Raw genomic sequence first — 16661 nt, 5'->3', positions numbered from 1 at the left:
CACCAATAGCACATTCTGAGGCAGGCTGCAAATCAATATATTTTTGACTTGTGAGTGTTAAGGCAGGCACTGATTGTGTATAATCGTAAGGGCAGGAGGCCATGCTGGCTGTAGTCCTCTTCAGGTGGCTGCTCAGGGGTTCAGAGATGCTTCTTTCCTTCCATTCTCTCATATATTTGTACACACGTTCTACACACACACATTCCCTCACACACACACACACACACACACACACACACACACACACACACACATACTTGTTACCTGATACGCAGGCACACACATGAGGTTAGATTGGGATTATCATACTCTGCTATTTTTAGCTTTTCTAATTATAGGTAAAAGAGAAATACTTGTGTAAAGTTATCAAAAATATTTCTTAAACATATTTTTTAATTATTTGATGAAATATAGGTAAAGTTAATATGTCTTAAATCAATAGGCAACCTTTCATTTCCTTCTTATGACACTAAAATTTTAAGTAATGGTTGATTCCATTTCATTTTAGCGTTGAAGCACATGTGTGCTTGGTCCATTATGATTCCTAAGCAGTATGTATAAGCCCTATGCCAAGGTCCTTGCCTTCAAGAGGTTTTAATCTGGTATGGACACAAGATTAAAAATGACATAATATAAATAAATATAAAAGGTATAATCAATATAAAGTTCTTTTGTATTAAAGTGATGTGTATTAGGGAATACTTTTCAGAACCATGTTCTTGATTTCTTACATATAATTCTTATATTCTTTGTTTTTCAGAATATGTGAAAAAATACAAATCAGTAACTAAATGACATAATGGTTTTGCAAAATCAGTGCTTGGCTTGCTTCTCTTTCCCTCGTCTCCTCTTTTTTTTTTTCTTGGTCCTATTAGGGACCTCAGAGCTACACTGTGACCTCATTTCCCTTGCCATGAGGGGGGATATTTAAGCCAAGGAGAAACCAAAAAAGAATGAGACCTCTCTGTAGAGCCAAGTGGAAGTTCTGGTATCATTGGCCTTTTTGAAAAAGGATTCAGTTTTCAATAAATTCCTGCCCTTTCAAAGCTTTCTTTCTTTATTATAATGGGTTACATTTACTAAAGAGAATTATGGCAGTTTACTCCCAGGTAGGCCTTAATGTTCTCATTTCTAAAGTAAGATAAATTTGTAAAATTTATAAACGATTAGATGATATCTAACAAACCTTCTAAAGAAAAAAATTCTCTTTTCTATGCTTCCAAATGATAGTATCACAAAGTTCCAATTTTGGTTACTTTGGGTCCTGGAGATTAATGCATAGCAAACAAAACAAAACAGAACAAAAACCTAAAAATATTTAAATCAAAGTATGTTTTGAGTTTAATTAAAAGGTAGTGGAAAGAAAAAATATCAGTTCATCCTAGTAAGATTTTTATTTTAAGAATTGAAGATATTTGTAGGAAGAAGACAATTATATATATGTGTGTGTATCTATCTATCTATCTATATATCTAGAGAGAGAGAGAGAGATGGAGTAGGGTAGGGGAGAGAAAGTGAAAAATTAAACAAATTATTATTACTGTGGTGAGAACACTTAACATGAGATCTGCCTACTTGACACATTTTTAATTGTACTATACAATATCATTAACCACAGGCATTATGTTGTATAGCAGATCTCTAGAACTTATTCATCTTTGTGAGCGAAACTACATGCCAGTTGAACAACTCCCCACTTCTCCCTCCCTGAGGTCTCTGGTAATCACCATTCTACTCTCTGCTTTTATTATTCAGCTTAAAAAAAGGAAGGAAATCCTGTATATGTGACACCATGGACGAAATTGGAGGACATTATGCTAACTGAAAAAGGCCAGTCACAGAAAGACAACTACTGTATGCTTCTGCTTATATGAGGTATGTGAAATAGACTCCTAGAAGCAAAGAGTGAGCAATGTTTTAGGGAGTGGAGGAGAATGGAAGTACAAAGGGACGTCACATATAAATCACTTCTCTCAAGAGCGTCACTGAATCTCTGGTATCACCTTCCAAGTTCTTCAGCTTGGCTTTCTTTTACTAAATAACTCAGCTTTTCTGCTTCTTTCTGCTCCAGACACTGGAATATAAAAGTGTAAAGACTCTTGAACCCTCAAGGTATAAAACAAGTATGCACCATTCCAGTTATGTGTACTATGTGGAGGGGGAGGGGAAGGGCAAAGATATTTAAAAACTTGTAAGTGCACTGATAAGAGAAAAATTATTGAAGTGAGGAAATTTGAGACTACCATCTAACGTTTATTTAAGGTCACTTGAGAGAGCTTTTAAAATCATAAACGAGAAAGGGAAATTAAAATGCTAAGAATATTACTTGAACAATGTCTGCATAATATAATGATAGGGCATTTGTGGGGCCTGGTCCAATTTATGCAAGGACATTAGAGTAAATTTTCACACTCTTTTTTAAAACTTGGGAACACCGTGGTCGTGTGAACTAAGGCCCTGCAAGGGGAGGCAGCTGATCCTGAAAATATGATCCATGGCCCTTAATTTTTGGTTAGATGACTAACAAACTTTAGATTCACAAGCTTGCAAAGCCTGTGTCATATCCCTTGGCCTCTTTGTGTTTCCTGGAGGGCCTGACTTTAGGGTATGGCCTCTGCAGGGCAGGCATGTAGGAAGTGCTTGCCAAGTGATTTATTTTGCTAAAATATGATAATCGGCTTAGTAGGACTTGGTAGCTTGAAAAATCATAAACGGTATGGGAAAGATGTCTACATTTCTAAATCTTTCAAAAAAAGCCTTCAGAAATTTTATCTGGCACTATGAAAATAGACTCCACAGAAGATTCTTTCCCTTCCTCCTCCCACTCCCCAATTTAAATCAACTAATTAAGAAAGACTGTAACTAGAAGGGAATGATTAACTCATTAACTTAATCATTGTCATACTTGTGAATATGGACTTGTACCAGAGTTAAGAGGTTAATGAATTCAAATATATTGTCAAAACTGCCTATGGTTTTCAAAGAGGAGGATTTTATGCTCTGTAGTTTATATGCTTAGAAGTTAGGACTTGGCTGTGATAAAGTTTGACATCAATACAGGTTACTAAAATTGTGCAGAAAACGGTGAGTAGGAAAAACAAGAATTTCTCTTTATCACCATTGCCAACGTCACTGCTACCTTCAACGCCACTGCCACAAATTCTACCATTATTTTCACATGGATTTTTCTTTTTTCACCTGGGTAGCAGGGAATTGACCTGTTTGGGCATAAGGCTGCCCATACATAGTGATGTTTGAGCATATATCCTTACTATTAATGTTTTATAGCAATGGGTTGATGGATTAATAGCTAATGAGCCATTACCTACCCTGTTATCCATCAAATATAGCAGGCACTGAGCTAGGTACAGTGCGTGGATCCAGTGTTCAACAGAACAGATACTGCTCTTGCCCTGGCAGCCCTTACCCCTGGGGAGTTGCATTGAATATATGATACAAATAATTGTCTCATCATAAATTGTGATTAGTATTCACTAAAGCATGAGAGAAGACTAGAGATTATTGCCTCGTGATGGGACTCGATTTAGATTAGGAAGCTCCTCTATAGAAGCAGCAATTATGTTGGAACCTGCAGAATGAGGAGAAGTGACCTGGTGGAAGGTTGGGAGGGAGAGAAAACAGCACGTGCAGGAGAAGACCGTACCAAGACTTTGCTGACATGGGATTTAGGATTTTATTTTAAGAGAAATAGAAAACCACTGAAAAATCTTAGGAAGGATTGACATGATCAGAATTTTATTTAAAGAAAATCACTGTGGCTATTTGTGTAAAATGTGCTGGAGGAGAGAACATAGTAGAAAAATGAGAACAGTGGTCTAGCTAAGGGAGGATGGTGTCTCAGATAAGAAGGTGGAGATGGAGAAAGGGACATTGATTCAAGATGTAATTTGAGTTGATGGTTAGATTATGAATATTGAATGGATATTGAATTGATAGGTAGAATTGATAGATCAGATGCCTGTTGAACAATGTGTAGTAGGGAAGGGTTTGTGAGAATATCTCACTTGTCAGAGATTTCCTACCCCACTAACCATCCACACAATTGTATGGTAATTCCATCCTTAGAAGAGAAACACTGTGCAGCACAGTCATATAGCACAACTCCAGGGGAACTTTCACAATGTTTCCATATGTTTGGTGTCCCCTGGAATTGTGCATTGGAATGGCCCTGGGGCTATGGAATATTGATTGTGCTTTGTTGTCTGTAAGGATTATAAAATAGGGTGTTGTTTGCACTGAGGGCCCCCATGTATGGTTATGTTTTCCTGAGGATTTGGCTGGGGACTGGAAAATGTATCCTGTCATGGGACTGTGTCTTTCCCTAGGAAGCAGGCACTTTTTTCTAGTTGGTCTATCCCAACTAGGAGAACATTTAATAACTCACTGTTCAGAGTGTTGCTCTTGTATAATTTGTACATCCTAAAGAGTGATCTTTTTCTAATTATGTACTAGTTGTAGCCCTGTTTCCATTACTCAGATATACGTGTGCCACAAATTCACCTCTTCAAACCATACAAGATGTTGGTAGACAGGGCATTAACACAAACATTTATAAGTTGGAGATTAAATAGACATCAGAGGAAAATTATCCATAGTAGCAAGAAGAAGTCATTTGTCAAGGTAGGAGATTTGGAATCCAAAGCTTCCAGTTATCATTTTCAAATCCCAGTTACGTTCACTTGAATAAGTAAAATCTTTAAGCAAGCCACCCCTACATCATCATGGTCTGCTTTCACCTTGGAATTCTAGGTCCAGTGTCACTAGTGTTCCGTCCCATGTTCACAGCTGCAGATCACTGATATCACCTATAACAGATTCCTTCCTTGGCTAATAGGAAATAAGCCAATAGAGAGAAACTCAGTATCTGTCCTCCTCGCTCTCTTTCCCTATGTTCTCCAAGTCTAAAGGGAGAGCAAATTTAGACTTCCAAAGCTGTTTTTTTTCTGAGTTTGATAGGCCTCTGAGTCAAAAGCTAAGGAATCTTGATTCGATCTTTTACATTTAAATTTAAAGTAATCCAAATCTCCAGCTTTAGGTCTCAACAATCTAAAGCAGAATAGAACATCTATTTTACCCATAGTTGTTCTATCACTTTCTTCACTATTGCAGCGAATTCACCACCATCAGCCTGTTTGACTAACATGGATGTTAACATGACTAACATTGACTAAATGACTAACATTTCAGAACATGGACATTTTATAGTTCCTTTGTTCTCCTTTCCCTTCTCACCCTCATCTGGTCCCTAAAGCCTATTTCTTGAATCTTTCTTCTTTCCTCCATATCCATTGACCAAGTAAAGCAGTTAGAATGAGTTTTCTCAAATGCATATTTGATCACTTCATTCCATTGCTTAAAATTCTCCAGTGACTTTTTATTATCTTCAAATAAAATTTATTGGCAAGTCAAAGTCTTTAATAAACAACTGATGTCTCCCAGCTACCTGTTTGTCTGTTTTCATCCCCTGCCATTCCCACTTAAGTTAGAGTGAAATGTAGATTTTGACATACACCTGGTCTTTCATAAGGCTGTGACTTTTCATATTTTTTCTTTTTCCTGGCTCCCCCCTTTATTTTCAATGTTACAAATCATTCCATAAGTCTCAGGTCAAAAACTATCTCTGATAAGCACTGAAAGAGCCCCTGCACCTGACTCAGGCACCCCCTTCCTAGGTGGAATTAAAGGCTTCCCTTGCATTCTGTGCTTGGCTCTACCATGTGATTTCATTGTGTTGTCTCTGTTGGTTCATTTTTTGGTGTAGCTCTGGTGTATTGAAGAGTGGCTAGGAAGGTGGCCTTTTGGAGTTACACAGACCTAATCATATGTGTGACCAGGTAAGTTTGGGTTTCTAAATCTATTTTGATGGATTATTGATTTAAAAAGATAATGAAAGTAAAATGCATAACTGTACCTGGTGCACACTACGTGCACACTACGTGTATGATAAGTATTGTTTGTTGCTATTGGTATCAGTCGGAGTAGTATCTTTTATCCCTAGTTTCTAACATGATGTATATCACTTAACAGATACTTAGGACATTTTGGTTGAATATGTGATTAATGTTATTAACATACCTGATTAGATAAGATTATTTTTAGAACAATTTTTTAAATCTATGGATATTATTCATAATAACCAATATGACTAAGTCTTGGTTATATATACCACTAAAGGAGATTAATCGTGTGAGCAGCTCTCTAAATGTTTCTTTTATTGAAATTTGTAATATGCTTTGACATTATTGCTTGAATATTAAGTACAAATATTTGGTCATGGAAAAGAATTTGAACCAAGCAATAAAGACAAACTGCCAACCATAGGCAGCCCTGCAAGTATGCAGAGACTCGTGCTCTGATTGACAGTCAAATTTGGCGTCTAGGCTCTGAGGGTCGGAAGGGACCTTAGAGACCATGGAACCCAACTTTCGACACAACGAATGTTTCTCTTCGTGCCCTATCCCATAGGTCATTATCTAGTATCTTTCTGACCCTTTCCAGTTTCCAACACCTTTAGCTTATGAGACTTCAAATAACTCTAGGGAATGTTTTTAACTTTTTTGAGCAAAATCCTATTTTCCTGTTAACTTCTATCTATTTGTCTTAATTGTTCCCTTTGAATGTATTCTGAGTATTGATTTTACTTGATGAAAAGCCAAAACAGTACTTTATATCAAAGATGGTTATTTTATAGAGTACACTAGCACATTTCTACTAGAAATTCTGGGTTTCTAAGGTAAAAATCAAGACTTCTGTGATGAGAGAAAAATTAAATTATTCTAAAAGTTTTAATCATACTTCCTCTTTGGGAGAGACTTTTTTTTTTGTCTCTTTGCAAAGCAAATAATTGGGCCATTTGAGTGTGAAAAGATAGGTCTCAGGATGTGGTCTGGAAGGTGAGGACTCACTGGCTCTGCTTGAAAAATATGTTTTTTTCAAGGGCTTCCCAAGAGGGAGATGGTAATGGGCAGGGGATAGGGGAGAAACCAGTATCTATAAAGCAAAAAAGAAGAGGGTGAAAATATAGCCTGTGGAAAAAATATTGATGTGGTATGTTTGGCACAAGCACTTAAGGAGTAGGGGTGTCTACAATACATTTTTATTTTTTTGGTTTGCACGATGCTTCCATGTATATTACCTCCTATCTTCAGACACATTCTACTTAACCTGTAGTTAAAAATCTATGCTTCACACTCTGCCTTTTTATTCACTAGTGCCTTTCATTTTTGGTACTCAGGGAAGAATTGATGGAAAAATGGGCTGTATTTCATGATTAGGTGAACAGAAGAATAATAACAAAGCAGAAAACCTTGAGGATATTTGGGGGGTGGATGGGCTTGAGACTAGATTTTCTTTGTTTCTTTCTTTTTTATAAATGTTTATTTATTTTGAGAGAGAGAGAGAGAGAGAGAGAGAGAGAGAGAGAGAGAGAGAATGAGCAGGGGAGGGGCAGAGAGAGAGGGAGACAGAGAATTCCAAGCAGACTACACACTGTCAATGCAAAGCCCAACACAGAGCTTGAACTCATGAATTGTGAGATCATGACCTGATCTGAAATCAAGAGTTGGATGCTTAACCAACTGAGCAACCCGGGCTCCCAAAGACTGGATTTTGTATTCATCATATTGTGATATAAGGCTAATTAAAAAAAAATAATGCAGGGGAGATTGAATACAGTTGGAAGAGTTGAAGACACTCAGACTATTAACATAGGGTATCACTTAAAAAAATTGATATCTCATGGTTGGAGTGGGCTCCTGTGGATGTGTCTGGTTATGTTGGGGTGTGAAATGATGGGATTATCTGACTCTCCTTTGCTGTTAATATTTTCTGTGTTATCTGAGTAGAAGCACTGCCTATATTCTGTTAACATACCTCTTGAAAAGTGGATGGTCATTTCCCTATTTTGGATTTCTATATATTTAAATGATACAAAAGCATATTATCTGAGATAAGATCTAAGTATTTTACTTTCTTTCTACTCATGGACTCACCTCTTACATAGTTGTAAATCATTTGCTCAAACTGTGATCTTCCTTGGTTGGTGGTTCTAACTAAAGAAGTTCTATGGTGTAGGGTGAATACACTAAACTTGGAGTTGGAAGATCCTGTCTTGCATGTTAAATCCCTGCCAATCACAACTAAATGAATGCTTGGAATGTCACATATTCTGAGTCTGAATTTCCTTATCTATATAATTCAAATAAAAAACGACTTTTCTGTCTCCCTTATAGAATTGTGGTGATTGTCAAATGCCACGATATGAAAAGATCTTATAAACCAAATACCTTATATAAATAGGAAGTGATGTCATTTAAAATGTTTAATAAATACCCTCTAAAGAAATGGCATGAGGCATAAGGGATAATTAAAGCACACTAGAGATGCTTTTGAAATCTCTTCCTAAAAAAAAAATAACCAATTGGAAGAAATGGAGATAATATTTTTTTGCTTGTCAATGAAATCATTATTTTGTTTCTATAACTTTGTAACTATCTAGAATTGAGTGAACCATCCAAATGATAAATTTTCTGTATGTTAATTCACATCTTCAATCAATGAAATTCTTCAGATAAATTGCATGTCTTTTAAAAAAGTTGGTAACTATGTGATACAATTTACTGCTTTAGCAAAGTAGCTACTCAGTGTAGCTACTGTTTTTTTTTCCTGTGGAGGGCAAATGATCATTAGTCAAAAAATAAATAAATAAATAAAACAAGAAGAAGGAAAAGCCCTAAACTTCCAAACTCAAGCAGTATAATCTATTTTCTAGTGAGAGGCATAAATATACATTTCACAAATCATACAAAAATACAATTTTACTTTTTTGATGTTTATTTATTTTGAGAGAGAGAGAGGGCACGAGTGGTAGAGAGGCTGAGAGAGGCGGAGAAAGAGAATTCCGCAGGCTCTCCGCTGTCAGTGCAGAGCTTGACACAGGGCTTGATCTTACAATTGGTGAGATCATGACCTGAGCTGAAATCAAGAGCTGGATGCTTAACTAATCGAGCCACCCACATGCCTCAAAATACAATTTTATACCATGGCCAGTTAAGGAATGAGAGACACTGAGGGAAAGAGAAAAGGAAAGAGTCTGAGGACAGAATCTTTCATTCATTGCATTTTGAATTCGTATATTTCTTTGTTCTACCGCCTAAGCTCTAACTCTTCTTTCCAAAGGTTTGGAAAAGCATCTTTCTCCTACCCAATGGCTATTGAAATCCATGACTGTTGCCTGGTACCCAATATCTCTTTCTTGGCTGCTCTACTGGTTTTCCAACCCACGCCTCTGCCTCTCCTGGATACCCACCTTGATCTGAAGGCCAGGATCATCTCAGTGCCTGTGGTGGGAATGTGGGAACTAGCACATCTTTAAATCATCTCTCTTCTGGTGATTTAAGTCCTGTTGCTTTTTCAGTGTTCGTATTTCCTTCTCACAACCAGTCTTAACTGCTGAAACTAACTGCTTGGGACATACCTGACTCTTTATGAGAATCTCAGGATGAAGTGTTAGACATGATGTAGGGGCCTCAACCATACAATTAGAATTCTATTTTGGACCTTTGCACAACTGGATGAACTTATCAGTCAAGGAAGGGATGTTGGGTAGGCAATTAATAAGGAAGGTTGCCAGGGGCTTAATGAAATGAGGTTCAAGACTGGTTTCAGTTTATTGTCTGGCTCCCCCTCACCAGTCTAATTAAAGCACAGATTTGAAAGCTAAGGGGAAGAATTGAACATTATCCTGATTAATTTTCATACTGGTAAGATCTTAAGCTGATTTCTTACCTTCTCTGGGCCTTTTTGTTAAAAAAAAATTTTTTTTTACATTTATTTATTTTTGAAAGACAGAGAGAGACATAACACAAGTAGGGGGGTGGGCGCAGAGACAGAAGGAGACATAGAATCTGAAGCAGGCTCCAGGCTCTGAGCTGTCAGTACAGAGCACGATGCAGGGCTCGAACCCACAAACTGTGAGATCATGACCCAAGCTGAAGTCAGACACTTAACCGACTGAGCCACCCAGGCTTTTTTGTTTTTTTGGCATGCATAGAACAACTGCTTACATGGTGAGCCATTTTTCCCAAGAGACTGACGCTTCCAGAAAACCCAGTGGATGACTTTTCACATCTTATAACCTGGTGTGAACTTATGATGCTGTCAAATTGGAGGTCTTACCGAGCTTCAGTTGGACCAAAACACTAGTGAATGCTGAGGGCCAGCACAGTGCCTACTTAGTGACTGTTGCTGACTGCCTCAGCCATGCTGCTGGTGTTGAAGTTAATTCCATTTGGAAACAAGTCAGATTTTGGGGGATGCTAGAATTTTATAGTGTGTGCTTATGTTTATATAATCAGCACATTTTCTAATTAAGTGAGAATTAGTTTGTTTTACTAAGTATAGTTAAAAACCTTTAAAAACCAAGCTATACTGTAAAATATAACTTACACATTTATGCATAATAACAATATATTATATAGTGCTTACTATGTGTAAACATGATTTTCATTGCTTAGCCTGTATTAGTTCATTTAATCCTCACAACTCTGTGAAATTAAGTTTTTCTATTAACCTCAATTTACCTGTCAGGATATTAAGGCCAAAGAGGTTAAGTGATTTGCGTAAATTACACAAAAACTAATGGCTATACAAAACATCCCACCTTTTTTCTTGCATGACAAAAACATTCAACAGAATTCTATATGGACTCATGTTTACAGGGATTTGTGTAGGAAAAGGCAAAGAATCAGGAAATGGGTACCTGATTTAGAGATTTATTGAATTAAGATCTAGTGACCAGGAGGGAAGATTTGAAGACTCACATGGCAGTGTAGATGGTAGTATACAAAGTGTAAGAGTGCTGGAAAATTCAATATACAAGGAATATGTGTCTTGAAATTTTGTGGAGATAATCTATAGATGAAGTAGTGAGTAAAGATGGACAATGAAATAATTCGAGGAAAAGCAAGAAAGGTTAATTCAGGGAACTTGTGTGGACAAAGTATAGTCCTGATGCGGATTCATGGTTGAGTTGTTCAAAGAAGGCTGTTTTGATATTCAATAGAAAAATTGGTTGATACTCTGAATGAGAAGATTGGGCTGCACTAATGACCAAAGAGATCCTGTCTTTCAGTTGGGTGGGAAAAGGGACAAACTGCTGAGAAATTCACCCAAGCTGTGAGACACATGGGTGGCAGTCAATAACTGTATGCGTTAAGAATGGCTATAGGGGCGTCTGGGTGGCTCAGTCAGTTGGGCAGCCGACTTCGGCCCAGGTCATGATCTCGCGGTCTATGAGTTCGAGCCCCGCGTCGGGCTCTGTGCTGACAGCTCAGAGCCTGGAGCCTGTTTCAGATTCTGTGTCTCCCTCTCTCTCTGCCCCTCCCCTGTTCATTCTCTGTCTCTCTCTGTCTCAAAGATAAATAAATATTAAAAAAAATTAAAAAAAAAAAGAATGGCTATAAACATTGTACATTTGAGTCATATCTCAATCCAAAGGAATTGTCTAAAAATGGAGTAATGATCAGTTGGATGCAAAGATAATACCTTCTTTTAAAATGCCAACATTTAAAAATGCTTCCAAGAATTTGATGGGCCATGGTGGACACATTTTGCCTTTAGAGCTTAGTCCTCTTTGAACCAAAGTTCTCTTTTTACAATATTTATTTGGCAATATCACCTATACTTTCCTGAAATAAAATCCACAGATAATATAAAATCAATAACACTACACTATCAGAGGAATTCCAGATTCCTATATAGAATTCTGAAATTCCAGATTTCTATATAGAGGAAAATAAATGAAAATATTAATATTAAATTAGTATATATTTCCATATGTAAATGTTCTGGCAAAGTGACCCTGAAAGACATAATGAAGCAGGCAGGTGTATGCTCCTATTTGAGGAATTGCTGTGGATTTAATTATATAAATACAAACTGACACAGTTGTGTTATACTAGCAGTCCAGATACCATGAGTAGTATTGCTCTCAGTGATGTGATTTTCTAGAATGATGAACAACTATAAGTATGCTTTCAAACAAAATAAAATACAGTCTTCTCTCTCTTTCCATAGTAGCTACATTCCTTGAATATTGTGGACCTAAAGACTGTACAAAGCATACTTTGTGTTTATATGTAAAAGGAATTTAAGTGGGAAACTCAGGTTTTTCACCTAATTAAATATTTGGCATGATATTCTCAAGTCAAAAGAGGTGCTGACTAATTTCTTGTGGTGCAAGATGTCTGGCATTCCTGGGCCCCATGCACTAAATGCTATTAGCACCCTCCATCACTATGGCAATAAAATACTGAAATGCCTGATTCAATCTTGGGCACCCATAGTTTTTAGTCTGCAAAAGCATAAGAAATCAGTAGTGTCTCAAGATGATCAGAAGATCATTTTTGCTTTGTTGGCACCTGCCTAGGCCATGTGAAAGCAAAACAGTAAAATACCCGCAAACTGAATTGTTTAGAGCAACACCGCTATGTTATTTCTCACAATTTAGTTGATTGGTTGGGCAGTTAATTCCTATGAATGCCAGTTGAGCCTCTCTAGTTATGAAGATAGTCCAAAATTCCCACCTTCGTTTTTAAATTTTCATCTGGAAAACTTATAGTCAGTCTCCAAATCTCAGTTAGATATCACTTTATATAGGAGACATTTTCTGATTCTGTATACTAGACTGAATTCCCCTTGTAGTACTCCCACAACATTCATTTCCTAACACTCATCACATTTTTAATTGCTTGGGTATTTTCACTGTCACACTATGAATTCTGTGAAGGGGAAACTTATATTTTGTTCATCATCATATCTTGGTTATCTTGTCCCAGAGAGTTAAAGGAAACATATTTTTGCACTATATTGTATTAAGTTGATTTGAAATTCAATTATGGATCAATTGCCAAAAAAATGTGGCCTAATAGTTTTAGAAAGGGTTGGTGGATTATTTAAAATGTCATTGTATCCACTTAATTAACAAAATTTCCCTTGAAGATGAAAGGAAATGACATTTTTGATAAATAGAAAAATATTTGTACAAATAATGTATATTCACCCTTCAACGAAGCATCGTATCATTATGTTCTCCACTATTCTGCTAGTGGGTGCTTAGAATCTTCTTTGGACATGCATCCTTATCCATCTGGATTTCTAATCACTTCCTATCCCATATTTCTTGGGTACACACTCTGAATCTTGAACTTGCTTTCAATTTGTAATTATTTGTATGAAAACCCTGGATATCTTTTTTCCCCAAGAGATTTGTCTATGGTTTTGAGTCACGCTTAGGTCTCAGTACAGCGTATTCATCCATTATGCTTGATGGTTGGCTATACTCTCTCCTCATTCACAGGCGACACCTGATCGGCACAAATGTGAGTCTCAGACCTGCTATGTATCTAAGCCCATGTTTTGTCCCGAACCGGGAAGGAATTGAGGCACCCACAAAAATTGATGGAGGAATGAATCTAGAACATGATTCTTCGTAGTTCCACTTTCCCTCTGTGTGATCTCCAGGCAAATTATATTGGTTTATTCACTTAAAAGTCCCTTAAAATACATTCTTATCACCAATCTGTGAGTCCTGTCATGGTTCTAGGATTACAACTTGGGGAAAAAAATCTGACTTTAGTTAATATAAAGTCCACTTCTCAATTTTCTAGGATTTAGATCACAGAGGCTTTATTGAGCTATCATGTTAGCTGAACCAGTGCAATCTACTTTAACTACAATTTAAGTTCTCCCTGTGAAAAGCGGGCCCTGGTGTAGATAATTTCTAGAGTCCTTAGCAAATGCAGCATCAGAAATTCTGGAATTCCTCTCAATTGCTTCTTTGGGTATACCCCATTGAAAACTCTGGCTTACTGGTTTCTCTCTGTCTCTACTTGGTGCAGTATTAATTCTTAGGTAAGAAACTGGAACCTGGGAGAGTAAGGTGGGATGTGAATAGGTAATTTTTTTTATTTGCATGCTGCCTTACACATATGCTTAATCAGCCTTGTAGTTTGAATAAGTAGTAGAAGCAATGCATGTATTTGAGCTATTTTGAGACATTGAAAACATTGTGTCTCTTTCAAAATTGGCCATGTCTTTCTTGATTTTCTTCCCACTCTGAACATAAAACAGGTGCACCAGCAATAGTTGGCACAAAGTGAAAAAGTTTTTGCACTGAAGACTGATCATTTCTTATAGTTCACTTTATCTTAGTCATCACTGTTGATTCAGAGATATTAAGTATGGTAATAATTTGAAGCCAAATTACTCAAGATTTGGCCAGCGCTAACCAGGGTTTGCTTTTACTGTGGGAGGAACTTGCAAAAGGCAATATTGATTATGTCTGGTATATGCCAATTATAATTTGACATTCTGATTTCTGCTTTTTGTTTAACTTAGAAGCAGATTCTGCTTTGCTCTATTTGTGAAAGACAACTGGATGAGGGAAGATTACTACTTGCAATAAGACTAGCAATTTCTCTGAAATCAGAGGCAGAGAAAACAATATCTACTTTTTGCTTTTTCTGACTCAAAATGTGTGGAGATGAGGAATATCACTGAACATTAAGTAAAAGGAGAAAGATGAAAACAGGAATAAAGCCACACGTGATAGTTGAGATGAAAATGAAAACAAAATATAATTAAGTACTTGGAAGATTTAAGTATGATATGTAGAGTAATGAAAACAATGAAAAAATTATGTTGCCATGAAACAATAGTTGGGAACTGAAAGGATGCAGGGTGAGTTGATACATAGAAAATGGGTATTACAGAGAAATAAGTTGCTACTTTGTGATCAATACACTCTATAGCCCACAACAGAGATGCTATCCTGGCTGAGGTAATTGCACCTTAACGTGTGTAACAGGATGTTAAAATGAGGCCCTTCTCTCAGTTTTGGCTGAGTCATGAAGACTTTGGAGGCTACATTCAAGAATGAATTATGAGGGAGACCCCTTACCTGAGAATCAGAGAGATGACTATGAAGCTTATGTTGAGGACCAAGAAAGAGGGGAGAGAGCAGGATTTTGTGAGGGGAGCTTTTGGAGAGAACTCTGAGTTCTGTGAAGGTTCCCCCAGCCTCTACACAGGAGTGTTTGGAGTCTTGTGAGTGAAGTTCAGCTCAGGGAACTACCTGTGTGTTTTTTAAAGTTAGGAACAGAGAGGACTGAAGTCTGATTCATGCCTGAGTAAGCTGAAGCAGCCTTTAAGGAAAAAGGAACATGTCAGGAAAGTTTCTGTATATGCCTGTTAAGGGGCCAAAGGTGTATGAATTGTAGCCATGAGGAAAATTCAGTAAAAACATTAGCCTGAAGTCAATTAACCATGGGACTCTGCAAAAGAAGATGATGCATTAGGGTGAGGAGGTCCCAGAGTCAGTGGCTAAGGGGTATGCCGCTCAGGTCAGAAGCCACAAGAGGTTTAGAAGCAACCAGTCATAGGTGAGGCACTGCCTTGGTCAAGGGAATCACATTTGCAGGTGCCCAGCATGATAGTCTCCAAACAATCTCTAAAAACACCTATGAGAGAATGATTCTGTGAGGTCTGAAGAACATGGTACCTCTCCATGACAGTAAAGTTGCTAAGAACCTTTCTATGTCTTTTTCCTCTCCCACCTCTCACCACGTATTTGAACCTTTAAGAACAAGACCAAGCAGCTATTGATTATGGGAGAAAGATAAGAAAAGTGAGGGAAAGAGGGAAGAAACGGACCACATCTAATTCCTGAAGGCGGGTGGCCCATCTGCTGCCAGCCTTAGCTGGAGAGTAGTGAAAGAGTCTTAGCTGTGAATGAAGTTTGAAGCGTTCATTAATAGATTGGATTAAATACTGTAATGTCTGCGAGAAGGGTTAAAGTGACCATAGGAGTTTCTATTACCAAGAAGAGACTAGAAAATCATGGGGACTGCTTGACTTTTAATTCAATGACAGGCATGAATTTCCTGCTCTGATCACATTTAAAAGTACAAAGGAAGACAGAAATCATAGAGATAACTTTTGATTGTGTGCCATGAGCACTTTTCAAAGTACTAGCTCTGGAGGAAAAAGCCTAAGCCTTTTCTTGAAGGAGAGGTTCCTTTTAGTTAAAAGGTCATGAGCTTTAGAATTTGTTTTAAAATCTCTGATCTGCCATCTTAGCTATAACCTCGAATAATTTACATAACTTCTCTGAACCTCATCTATAAAATGAAACTAATAATTTGTGTGGGTCCAGATTTATGCCCAGGAAATATTATTTTTCTCTACCTTTTCATTCCCTTTTCAAGATAAAATTTGAATCAAGTATTTTAAAAACTAAACTTCATGAAACATGGGTGTAGACATTGTGGGGTACCCAAAAAGACTCCCACAGGTCTTGGTTACTGTTTATAGATATATAATTCTCTCTAGAAAACAGATTGTAAATTCCTTGAATGCGAGGAACAGCAGCTATGATGAACATCCTCAAATATGACAGTCAATGGAGTCAAAATTACAGAGGAAAGATCACCAACATGGGTTATTAGAGATAGCTATGATGTGAAGTGGTCAAGTTCAGATGTATGGATAAAATCAGACCAACTGGATTTGATAGGATGATGGCATTACATTCAAGCACGCAGGATAGAATCTACAATTATTTCCAAATAGAAAAAGATAAC

The 16661-nt window shown here is 37.2% G+C and overlaps 1 long non-coding RNA gene across 1 annotated transcript in view; it reads left to right on the top strand.

The window, feature by feature from the left end:
• Positions 1-16661, top strand: part of LOC113603402 (uncharacterized) — a 171079-nt gene that overhangs the window by 76082 nt on the left and 78336 nt on the right. The window contains exon 2 of the long non-coding RNA XR_003424981.2: positions 1756-1875. This is a non-coding gene — a long non-coding RNA (uncharacterized LOC113603402). The remainder of the gene's footprint in view (positions 1-1755; positions 1876-16661) is intronic.

The sequence above is a fragment of the Acinonyx jubatus genome, chromosome A1 (genome assembly GCF_027475565.1).
Source record: "Acinonyx jubatus isolate Ajub_Pintada_27869175 chromosome A1, VMU_Ajub_asm_v1.0, whole genome shotgun sequence".
Classification (NCBI taxonomy): Eukaryota; Metazoa; Chordata; class Mammalia; order Carnivora; family Felidae; genus Acinonyx; species Acinonyx jubatus.
The sequence above is the reverse complement of the archived record's forward strand: the minus strand, read 5'-3'. Positions and strand labels throughout refer to the sequence as shown.